This window comes from Rhinoderma darwinii, chromosome 4 (genome assembly GCF_050947455.1).
Source record: "Rhinoderma darwinii isolate aRhiDar2 chromosome 4, aRhiDar2.hap1, whole genome shotgun sequence".
NCBI classification, from domain to species: domain Eukaryota; kingdom Metazoa; phylum Chordata; class Amphibia; order Anura; family Rhinodermatidae; genus Rhinoderma; species Rhinoderma darwinii.
In genome coordinates, this window is record NC_134690.1 from 314,704,740 (window position 1) to 314,714,701 (window position 9,962).

The following is a 9,962-nucleotide window of genomic DNA, read 5'->3' on the forward strand; positions in this document are numbered from 1 at the left end:
AAAACATAAAATACCTATATAAATTTGGTATCGCCGCAATCATAATGACATTATGTTATTTATACCACACGGTAAACGGCGTAAAATTAAGACACAAAACAAATTTCTGAGTTTTTCAGTACACCACTAAAAAAAGTTAATCAAATTCTATATACCACAAAATGGTGCTACTATAAAATACAACTTGTCCCGCAAAAAAAAAAAGTCCTTACACAGCTATGTGGACGGAAAAATAAAAAGTTATAGCTCTTTGAATGAGACGATGGGAAAAAAAGTAACATTTATCGGTTATTAAAGAGGCTCTGTCACCAGATTTTGCAGCCCCTATCTGCTATTGCAGCAGATCGGCGCTGCAATGTAGATTACAGTAACGTTTTTATTTTTAAAAAACGAGCATTTTTGGCCAAGTTATGACCATTTTCGTATTTATGCAAATGAGGCTTGCAAAAGTACAACTTGGCGTGTTGAAAAGTAAAAGTACAACTGGGCGTGTATTATGTGAGTACATCGGGGCGTGTTTACTACTTTTACTAGCTGGGCGTTCTGACGAGAAGTATCATCCACTTCTCTTCAGAACGCCCAGCTTCTGACAGTGCACATCTGTGACGTCACTCACAGGTCCTGCATCGTGTCGGCACCAGAGGCTTCAGTTGATTCTGCAGCAGCATCAGCGTTTGCAGGTAAGTAGCTACATCGACTTACCTGCAAACGCCGATGCTGCTGCAGAATCAACTGTAGCCTCTGGTGCCGATGTGTCCTCGCTCGTCTGACACGATGCAGGACCTGTGAGTGACGTCACAGATCTGCACTGCCAGAAGCTGGGCGTTCTGAAGAGAAGTGGATGATACTTCTATACACAACGCCAAGCTAGTAACGCCCCGATGTACGCACATAATACACGCCCAGTTGTACTTTTACTTTTCAACACGCCCAGTTGTACTTTTGCTAACCTCATTTGCATAAATACGAAAATGGTCATAACTTGGCCAAAAATGCTCGTTTTTTAAAAATAAAAACGTTACTGTAATCTACATTGCAGCGCCGATCTGCTGCAATAGCAGATAGGGGTTGCAAAATCTGGTGACAGAGCCTCTTTAAGGTTTAAAATACTTTCAGTATTAAAGAGGCTCTGTCACCAGATTTTGCAACCCCTATCTGCTATTGCAGCAGATAGGCGCTGCAATGTAGATTACAGTAACGTTTTTATTTTTAAAAAACGAGCATTTTTGGCCAAGTTATGACCATTTTTGTAGTTATGCAAATGAGGCTTGCAAAAGTCCAAGTGGGTGTGTTTAAAAGTAAAAGTCCAAGTGGGCGTGTATTAGGTGCGTACATCGGGGCGTTTTTAATACTTTCACTAGCTGGGCGCTCTGATGAGAAGTAACATCCTCTTCTCTTCAGAACGCCCAGCTTGTGACAGTGCAGATCTGTGACGTCACTCACAGGTCCTGCATCGTGACGGCCACATCGGCACCAGAGGCTACAGTTGATTTGCAGGTAAGTCGATCTTACCTGCAAACGCTGATGCTGCTGCAGAATCAACTGTAGCCTCTGCTGCCGACACGATGCAGGACCTGTGAGTGACGTCACAGATCTGCACTGTCACAAGCTGGGCGTTCTGAAGAGAAGAGGATGTTACTTCTCTTCACAGCGCCCAGCTAGTAAAAGTATTAAAAACGCCCCGATGTACGCACCTAATACACGCCCACTTGGACTTTTACTTTTAAACACACCCACTTGGACTTTTGCAAGCCTCATTTGCATAATTACAAAAATGGTCATAACTTGGCCAAAAATGCTCGTTTTTTTAAAATAAAAACGTTACTGTAATCTACATTGCAGCGCCGATCTGCTGCAATAGCAGATAGGGGTTGCAAAATCTGGTGACAGAGCCTCTTTAAGGGGTTAAATGCGGACATAGTATCTGCCATTACTACCTCTTGGGGTAGGACATTCCATAATTTGACTACTCTAACTGTAAAGAACCCTTTCTTATACTGATGTCTGAAATGTCTTTCTTCCACACACAATGGTCCTTTGTTCATGTTTATTTTATATGCTAAAAGGTGGTGACACGTTTGCCTTCACTCTGGTCCCTCAAATACAAATTTCTCTGTACACTATGCACAGGCACTATAAACACTGCTGCTTATTACTGGGATGTACAGAAGTTGCCAAAATGATGCCTACTTCTTTGACATCACTAAGTGCATCACGCAGTGGCTGAATCTGTACCTCACAGACTTCATGCTTTGCCCACCGCCGCTCTGACCAGCTCAAATAAAGGAGAATACAGCAGGCTCTCAGGAGGTAGAAGAGGGCTCTCATTCCATACAAGCGTAATAGGGGAAACATTTTTTGGCCACACTTCCCAGTCTGACTGCAGGTCTACTGGTGTGAACAAACAGCATCATAGAGATCTTTGAAGTTGTTAGTTGAGGTCAGAAGACCAGCAGTTGGGGCCAAGATTTGCATCCATAGTATGGGCACCAAAATATGTCCCTATTTTGCTCATTTGAAAACAGCCTTACCACTATGTTCACACGGAGTATTTTGGGGGAGGAATATCTGCCTCAAAATTCCGTTTGGAACTTTGAGGCAGATATTCCTCTCCATGCACGCCAATTTTCGCGGCAATTATCGCGCCGTTTTTCGCCCGTGGCAATTGAGCGCCACGGGCATAAAACAGCGAGATATATGCTTTCTCCTGCCTCCCATTGAAGTCAATGGGAGGTCGGAGGCGGTAGCGCCCGAAGATAGGGCATGTCGCTTCTTTTTCCCGCGAGGCAGTTTTAGGCCCTGTTCACACAGAGTTTTTTGACACGTTTTTTGACGCGGAAAACGCGTCGGAAAACGCGCCAAAAACGACCCAAAATGACTCCCATTGATTTCAATGGGAGACGGAGGCGTTTTTTTACCGCGAGTAAAAAAAACGCCTCGCGGCAAAAAGAAGGGACATGACCCTTCTTGATGCGGTTTCCGCGTCCAAAACCGCATTGAAAGCAATGGGGACACGTCAAAAAACACCTCGAACTAGTGAGGTGTTTTCTGACGAGTATATTGCCGAGTGTTTTGCAGGAGTCGTCTCCTGCTGCTAGTCCAGCCCAGCAAGGGGCTGTCATTTCCTGTCTGCTCGTGGAGCCTGAAAAACATCGTGGACAGAACTCAGGGATACAGAAAACCGAAGTCCTGCATCCAAATCGAATACAAGTAAGTGCAATTGCTCCTATGTTCCATACATGCTATACATGTATGGAGCTGTGCATTTTTTTTTTAAATTTTTTTTTTAGATTTTTTTTATTTTTAATTTTTTCATTTTGTTATGCAGTTGTTCATGTATGTCATCTCTTTTTTATTTTTTTTTTAACATTTCAGGAACAGAAATGACGACAGCAGAGGTGTACCACCGAATGGACATTGATGTTGGGAAATTGATTCAAGAACTAAGTATACTTTTTTTTTTTTAATGTGGGCCTGTTCACATCAGCGTGGTTTCCGCTGAGGGGTTCCGTCGGTGCTTTCAGTCAGGGGAACCCCTCAACGGAAAGGCAAGTGTGAAGTGGTGACAGATCCGTTGCTAATGGTTTCTGTTTGTCCCCGTTGTGCAAAGGGTTCTGTCGTTTCGACTGAACCAATACCGCAGTGTAGGGAATCCCATTAGCAACGGATCCATCAGCATTGAAGTCAATGATGATGCAAACAGAAAACAATGTTTTTTTTAATGTGGGCCTGTTCACATCAGCGTGGTTTCTGCTGAGGGGTTCCGTCGGTGCTTTCAGTCAGGGGAACCCCTCAACGGAAAGGCAAGTGTGAAGTAAGTTCCGTTTGCATCACCATTCATTTCAATGGTGACAGATCCGTTGACAGAAGGATGTCAGGCTGGGTTCACACGACCATGTTACGTCCGTAATGTACGGAACGTATTTCAGCCGGAAGACCCGGACCGAAGACAGTGCAGGGAGCCGGGCTCCTAGCATCATAGTGATGTACGATGCTAGGAGTCCCTGCCTCGCTGCAGGACAACTGTCCCGTACTGTAATCATGATTACAGTACGGGACAGTAGTTCCACGCAGAGGCAGGGACTCCTAGCGTCGTACATCACTATGATGCTAGGAGCCCGGCTCCCTGCACTGTCTTCGGTCCGGGTCTTCCGGCCGAAATACGTTCCGTACATTATGTACGTAACATGGTTGTGTGAACCCAGCCTCATGCGTGTGAAAACCTCGGCAAAAACAGCCTGAAAAACCGCCTGGAAAACCGCCTCAAAAACCACGTCAAAAACCACATCAAACATGAAAACCTCCAGGGTCAGTTTTTACAGGAGGAATTTTCCTCCTGCAAAAAACTCCGTGTGAACAGGGCCTAACTGCTCGCGGGAAAAAGACGCCGACGCCTCCCATTGAAATCAATGGGAGGCGTTCTCGGGCCGTTTCTGCAGAGTTTTGCGACGCGGTTTCCGCGTCAAAAAACTCGGCAAAATACCCCGTGTGAACATAGCCAATGTAGTGTCTGCAGAAGACGAGCAGAGCAGGAAGTCTGTATGGTACAAATTCAGCCAATAGCTGCACAGCGTGATGTCAGAGAAGGGGGGGGGGGGTTGGCAACTCCTGTACAGGCCAGTAGGGTGCAGCACCTTGGAAACTTGCATTTGAGGTACCTGAGTAAAAGAATAAATGGCACTGGTATGTAACATGACCCAAGTAGCTCCACTTGGCATCATTCTTTTGATCCTGATGAAATGTAATGTTGTCAAATCTTCAAAAAAATAAAAATACTAAAAATACACATTTTTCATCATTTACTATTTATTTTAAATTAAGCAACTTATTCGAGCTGCCTTTGAGTGTAAATTGTAACATCATGGGTTCAACTTGGCAGAAGTGTTGAATGCCACCACAGAGGAATTAAGCATTAAAGAGGCTCTGTCACCAGATTTTGCAACCCCTATCTGCTATTGCAGCAGATCGGCGCTGCAATGTAGATTACAGTAACGTTTTTATTTTTAAAAAACGAGCATTTTTGGCCAAGTTATGACCATTTTTGTAGTTATGCAAATGAGGCTTGCAAAAGTCCAAGTGGGTGTGTTTAAAAGTAAAAGTCCAAGTGGGCGTGTATTATGTGCGTACATCGGGGCGTTTTTAATACTTTCACTAGCTGGGCGCTCTGAAGAGAAGTAACACCCTCTTCTCTTCAGAACGCCCAGCTTCTGACAGTGCAGATCTGTGACGTCACTCACAGGTCCTGCATCGTGACGGCCACATCGGCACCAGAGGCTACAGTTGATTCTGCAGCAGCATCAGCGTTTGCAGGTAAGTTGCAAGCCTCATTTGCATAACTACAAAAATGGTCATAACTTGGCCAAAAATGCTCGTTTTTTAAAAATAAAAACGTTACTGTAATCTACATTGCAGCGCCTATCTGCTGCAATAGCAGATAGGGGTTGCAAAATCTGGTGACAGAGCCTCTTTAAGTGGAAACTCCAACCAAAAGGAAAGCCTCCCATGTGTTCTCTTTCCCACCCGATCTGACACCAGATGGGACAGTTGACAAGACGAACATCTTATACCCGGCATGTACAATGTACGTGTCCTATTCTAATTAATAGGATACGTGAATTATACTTGTTGGGCGTGATGCAGCTGGCTGTTCCAAACCAGAAAGCCCCTTTAATGTTTGAGACCCACTATAAATTGTCTGGGCAATACTTTGATGTTGCAAGTTACTACCGTAGCAGCAGTCTGGTCAGTGAGCTGAAAGATCATCTTTTATAGATTCTGCTATAGGTACAGGGGATATTGTAAGCCCTCTCAGACAGGGTCCTCTCTCCTCCTGTACCGCTCTGTCTTTCTTTAAAGCGTACCCCCACATTTACTGAGAAACTATTGTAGTGCAGGTGTGTGCACAATTATTGTTACTCTAAATAACTTTTATTAGCGATTCTGCTTCGATCTACAGCACGGACTGTGTATAGTATCATAAATAGTAGCGAATTATAAATCTGCAGTTAAACACAGAGCGTCCTGCTTATCTCCATGGCTCCCGTATGCACAATGTCCATTAGTGCTATAGAATTTATATAGTTCTGGCGGCCGTTCTGCATACGGGGACCATGGAGACAAGCATGTGTCTCCTAACTGAAGTTCTAAGCTCCTGGCAGCAATGACTATACACAGTCCGTGCTGCTGCTAGAAGCAAAATTAATAGTACAAGTGATTTAGAATAATGACTCCTGCACTATAATCGTGTTTCCAGTGAAAGTGGAGGTACGCTTTGAAGTCTCATTTATTGTACTTCTTGATATCTTTATTGTGTATCTGTATGTTATGTACTAGGAGACTCTTCTTTCATATGTACAGCTACCTGGAATTGATGGTGCTTTAAAATAAATATTAAAAAATATATAAGCTGCTTTTTATGTACTGCACAAAGATGAGAACTAGATTCAAGGGAATCTGTCAGCACTTTTGAGCTCCCCCATACCGCTAATATCACTAGCTAGCTAGCTAAGGTGCAACGCAGAATAAACATGCCTATGTTAGTACTTGGAAAAGTATTTTAAGGGCTTGTCCACACATAACGTAATTTCTGCAAAAATTCCGTTGAAAGTAGCAGACATTTCACCGCAGAAAAAAAAACACCATTTCATGCGTTTTTTACTGCAGAAAACAGTGCATATTTACTGCGTTTTTCTCAATGCTGGGAGATGGTGATATCTGCTCTGAAAAGCGCAGAAATTCAGTCCACTTTCTGCAGCAGGAATGGACATGCTGCGGTCTGAAAAATATGCACCACAGGTCAATTTCTAATCGGAATTTTTACGCAGCATGTGGATGAGATTTGTTCAATTTCACCCACTTTACTGCTACTGTATTCTGCTGCGTATTTTCCATCTGCAATTCTAGACGGAAAATACGCAGCAATTCCGCAACATGTGGACAAGCTCTTATTCCTCCAAATAAGATTCAGAGTGTCCGGCAAACCATGAAGTGTCCTGGATTGTGACCCCTCCCCTCTGCTATTGATTGACGGCTCTGACATTCCTCTGCGTCGCATGCAGTTTTTTTTTCAAATCCCTGTCAATCAACAGCAGTGGGGAGAGTTTACATCTCACAATGCAGGACATTTTCTGATTTTCCGGACTCATTTGTATACGGCGCATGAAGGAATAAAACTACTTTTTTCAAGTTATACAAGCACTAACATTGGCAACATAGGTATCTTCAAACGTTACACCTTAGCTAGCTAGCAGTCTTGGGGGAAGCTCAAAAGTGCTGACACTCCCTTTAAAAAAAAGGTACATACACCGTTGCAAACTTTTTTGTTTATTGCTTCAATGCATTTAAAATAACAAATGAAAAAACTTTGCAACTAAAGCTCCTATGCAGACCTATGTGTCTACATGGTAACAGACTAAAAACATCGTGTAGTCTAATCCTGCAGTCATTCTCTCTTGCATCTGTCCCCTACTAATTTCTTTCGAGTCTATACCATGAAGATATAGGTCTGCTGAGGATATGCACAAACAAAACAGCAGGATATGTTTATTATAGACTATTTGCAAAGTTGCTTCATTTTTTTATACGCATTGGAGCAATACATAAAACTTGCTGCAAAGGTGAATATGTACTACTTTAAACACAGCTTTTGGCCATACAATAAAGCGGTTGCCATAAAATCTGTATATGGAAGTGCAGAGGGGCCTGACGGCATACTGAGGTATTAAGCCCTCTTCCTGCCATTATTTCTATAACTAAAGGATAATTCCACCCACAATTATCAACTTTCAAGCTTATAGACTACTTCAGTCCCCTTAAACCATGTAAGAACTGACAGCTCACACAAAAAACACACAATACAGATTTCAATGTTAACTATGGCAACTAATGAGGACACGTATCCAGAGACTAATGTAATTCTGGAAAACCGGAACCAAAAAATAAAACGGTAAGTTTGAAGCAAACTCGTTTTAACCTGAAAGAGAAAACCTCACACAGCAAAATGTAATACGCTGGCTACAAAGACCGAGTTCTGCTATATACAATGAAGCAAAATCTGAATACAAACACAGACTGCGATACAAAATATCAATGTATTTACCTATAAGGAGGCGCCCGCTTCCGCATTGACCCCCTCTCGGCCACCGTACTAATTTTATGCGGCTCAAGCCTCGATCCAGTTGCTGTTTACCACGTGACCCCCTAAACAGAAAAAGAGGCGGAGATTAGGCGCTGGGATCTTCAGCAGGACCTGGATTGACCTCGTCAGGCATTGTGGTTATATTGCTGAATTACGAAAACTGGGGACATTGGTGAATCAGTTGTAGAAAGATATACGCACTCGATCCACTCATTGTCACTTCAATGAAAGTGGTGTCGATAGAAAAACACCAATATATCATGTAATCTCTGCGATTTCTGGTGACAAAACTATTGGGTGGGATTAAATGAATAAAGGGAGGAAAACGACCCTTTATTCTACCTGTTTGCTACTATTGTAATGGTTAAGACAGTTGATCCCCACCCTCAAATATTGACCATTTAGCCATCCCGCCCCCATTAATAGAGTACCCCTTTAAAACATGCAAACCATAGAGTGCCCCCATACAATAAATAAAGAAAATCCACCGCTGGCATCCTGTTCCAGCACTGCAGAAAGATATGTCCACATCGCAGCTATTTTTTTATTGCGGTAATGTATCTAAAAGGAAAAATAAATTAACTTTAATTAAAGATGTCCTATTGTCTTGTTTTTACAGCCCAAGGGGTCTGTTCACATCACCGTTGCCCTTCTGTTGAGTGTTTTTGTCTGAGGTTTCCGTCGGGTTAACCCCTCAACGGAAAGGCAAACGAAAGCCTAAGCTTCCATTTCCCTCACCATTGATATCAATGGTGACAGAAACCTAGCTAATGGTTTCCGTCTGTCACCGTTGTGACAGGGTTCTGTTGTTCTTGATGGAACCAATAGTGCCACCGACAGACCCCATTTATTTATATTGGAGTTTGCCATGGTGCTCATTGTTTTGACTGTAAGAATACACTTCTTTGACACGGCTGTAATTTTACGCGTCGTCTTTTGACAGCGATGCGTGAAATGACAGCTCGTCTGCACAGAACATCGTAAGACCCATTGCAAGCAATGGGCAGATGTTTGCAGACGTATTGGAGCCGTTTTTTCAAGCGTAATTCGAGGCGTAAAAGGCCTCCATTACATCTGAAAAGAGGTCGTTTGCACATACCCTTACTCTACTGTAGAAAAGGTAATAAATAAATTATTACCTTGTCTACAGTAGAGTTATGCCTACCCTTGATAAAGCTGCAGCTAGGTCCAAACCGGTAACACACGGCAACCGCTCGTTTAGGCATATATAAAAAAGGAAAAGCTGAACCAAATACAGCGCTACTATCATCAAGGCAAGAAGGAAGTGTATAGTAATAAATTATTTATTAGGCTACGTGTTTCGACGCTGCACCAGCGTTTTCCTCAGGGCATTAGACACACAGACATAAAGACATACCTTATATACTCACAAATCATATACAAATGGGTTCAAAACCAGAATAAGGAATAAGGCCCGTTAGTGACCGACGTAGAAACACGATGGGCCGGTCACTAACGGGTTAAGGACACAGCCTGTTTTGGCCTTAACCCCTTCCCGCACCTTGGCGTAAATGCACGTCCGGGTGAGCAGTATCTTCGCGCACCTGGGTGTGCAGTTACCTCCACGCTTTTAGGCTATGTTCACACGCAAACTCTAAAACGCCTGAAAATACAGAGCTATTTTCAAGGGAAAACAGCTCCTGATTTTTAGATGTTTTTAGAGCGTTTTCGCTGCGTTTTTTATGGCTGTTTTTGGAGAAGTTTTAAATAGAGTATATGAAAAACGGCTCCAAAAACGTCCCAAGAAGTGACCTGCACTTATTTTTCGCGGCCCTTTTTTTACGCAAACGTTTTTCAAAACGGC

At 43.0% G+C, this 9,962-nt stretch overlaps 1 protein-coding gene across 1 annotated transcript in view; it reads right to left on the minus strand.

Moving 5' to 3' along the window:
• The window catches only part of LOC142761217 (presenilin-2-like), a 63,079-nt gene extending 54,908 nt beyond the window's left edge, over positions 1–8,171 (minus strand). The window contains exon 1 of the mRNA XM_075864407.1: positions 8,099–8,171. The gene's annotated coding sequence lies outside the window, so the exon portion shown is untranslated. The remainder of the gene's footprint in view (positions 1–8,098) is intronic.
• Positions 8,172–9,962: the final 1,791 nt, after the last annotated feature.